At 38.1% G+C, this 2500-nt stretch overlaps 1 long non-coding RNA gene across 1 annotated transcript in view; it reads left to right on the top strand.

Moving 5' to 3' along the window:
* Positions 1-1431: 1431 nt before the first annotated feature.
* The window catches only part of LOC147167817 (uncharacterized), a 12366-nt gene continuing 11297 nt past the window's right edge, over positions 1432-2500 (top strand). Inside the window, exon 1 of the long non-coding RNA XR_015096208.1 lies at positions 1432-1561. This is a non-coding gene — a long non-coding RNA (uncharacterized LOC147167817). The remainder of the gene's footprint in view (positions 1562-2500) is intronic.

The raw sequence follows: 2500 nt of genomic DNA, 5'->3' as shown, positions 1-2500 counted from the left end.
CTTCTCAAAGATTCATTTCCTCCCACTCTTTCTTCCCCCCACACGCACACACACACACACACTCTCTCTCTTTTCTTTCTCCCCGGCATCACTGTTTCTCACTATTTCTTCTATTTTTCTTTTCTCTCTCTCTCTTCCTTCCTCATTAAAATAAATTTGTACTCAAGGATTTAATTAATAAACTTTGGAATTTTCTTCTAACTAACTCGTTTTCGTTTTCTGACTCCTTCTGTATGCAGGAGAGATTGGTTTAATTTGAACGATTTCTCAGGTTGACCACTGGATGGCGGTAGGGTTCAATATATGGACTCCAAATGAATATAAAAAGTAACACTTATGGACAAATAACCATAAAACTGGAAAGTCTTAATGGCCTTAAGAAAATATGTGATTATAAGGTAATTTTTATACAATATGGAATTCATAGTTCTCTTAAAAGAACTTCGAATTGTTAGGGATTTTTGATGGTAAGAAAATCACATTATGATTGAATTTGATTTATTGGTCATTATAAAACATTAACATGGAAATTTTGTTTCTCTTAGGAACTTTGATTTGGAAATGACAAAATGGTTGAAAGAAAATCACATTAGGGTCAAATCGTTTCTTAATTGGCAAACCGTTTGATATGGAGAAATTTGCATAATTGGGGCTCTCAGGTTAGGGAGGAGTTGGAGGGGAGTTCGTGGAAATTACCCAGAACACACTGCATATTCCGTTTTAAAATAGGGCTTTAAATCGTTGGTATAAATGGATTGGATTCTGAGAATTTGGATTTAATAACTAAAGGTGATATTAGAGATTAAAACCCGAGGGTTTATTTGAAGAAAAATTATAAGAGTTTGACACCGTAATTTTAAATGGTACTGATAAGAATGACCTCCGGGGATTTTTCGTCTCGGTGGTTAGGACAAACCATCCTGATCCAGATTGGTAAGTACATGCAGTCTGTTCTGGTGTATTTCTTATGCAGTTTTGAATACCAGGGGCTTTGCGGTGTAATGTAGCACTGGTACTTTTCCAACTTTCTCTTTCTTTCTGACTTTTGCCTTATCTCTTTCTTTCCTTCGTTCTCTTTCCCTTTCTCTCTGGGCCTTTCCCTTTGTCTTTTTTTCTCTCTTTCTCTTCTTATCCACTGTACATTACCCTAATTTGATCTCCATTTATTTTTTGATTTTTTTCTCGTTTTGTTTCTCTCGTTCTCTCCTTTTTTCTGCTAATAACTTTGTTCTCTCTCTCTTGTTTTTTCTCTCTCTCTCTCTCTCTTTCTCTCTCTCTTTCTCCCTCTCTCTCTTGCTCTCTCTCTCTCTCTTGCTCTTTCTCTCTCGCACTCCCTCTCTCTCTCTCTCTCTCTCTCTCTCTCTCCCTCCCTGTCTCTCTCTCTCTCTCTCCCTGTCTCTCTGTCTCTCTCTCTCTCTCTCTCTCTCTTAGCTGGCCCTACACCTGCCTAAAACCTAACTTATGTTCTTTAGCGACATCTTTTGGGGATAATCGCTCCTGTAGCAACATACTAGTTACAATTGAGAACGATTCATCCTACGGCAACTGCCCTCGGCTGAAGGTGAGTACCTTTTATACATCTGAGCATAAAACATATACAAAACTGAGGATGAAAATCAGTTAGGGAGGGAGGTAATACTTTACTTCATAGAAGGTGTATAATGGGTACCACTTAAATGGTATATAATGAAATACCGTATGTTTGATGTAAAAACTTCTGGACAGGACACAAGGTCGGACTGACAATTTCAGCTCCCTTGGGAGTGAAAAACAGGTACTAAAGACTGGGTTTGAAAAAAGCAGGTCGATGGTCTTGCATAAACTCCATTAGCCTCTGGGGTAATCCCGAAAGGTCACCAATAGAGGGAGACATTTCACTAAAAAGCAAGATGACAATGAAACGGGAGAAAATGGCAAAAATCTATCAAAGCATGGAATGATTTTTATGGGACCTTGTTGGACAATGAACTTCACATGTCATAGTTTAAACATAAAATAGGACAAATTTAAAATACAATTTCCAAATGGGGTATTACATGGATGTTTTTTTCACTAAGTGTACAATTGCTTACAATGGATTTGGATAACAGAAGAATTGAAGGAGATCAATTGAATTGGATTTAAAATAGAGGAACACACCCCGGAGCTTGATCAACTCTGGCGGGGCCGTCCTTGGGTGAGGGTGTCTAGTGATAATGGCCGAAACACCCTATGATCTCAAGGTTCATTACTGATGATGTGTTCCTACCCTAAATCACAGCAGGGACACTATAAATCTGATAATGGAAATAGAAACTAATACCCTGCTGTAATCATTACAGTAATAATAATTTTTCACTTAATTTAAAAATATTTGTTTTTGGACCTTTTTTGTGGGGCTAATTATGGTTTCATGGGAGGTTAAAATCCAGCCCTTATCCCTAACCCCAACCCTAGCCCCTATCCCTAACCCCAACCCTAACCTCAACCCTAACCCCAGCTAATCTGGGAATGGAAATAG

The sequence above is a fragment of the Leptonotus elevatus genome, chromosome 10, assembly GCF_054856555.1.
Source record: "Leptonotus elevatus isolate MCC_2025b chromosome 10, RoL_Lele_1.0, whole genome shotgun sequence".
NCBI classification, from domain to species: Eukaryota; Metazoa; Chordata; class Actinopteri; order Syngnathiformes; family Syngnathidae; genus Leptonotus; species Leptonotus elevatus.
This window is presented reverse-complemented; position numbering and strand designations above follow the sequence as displayed.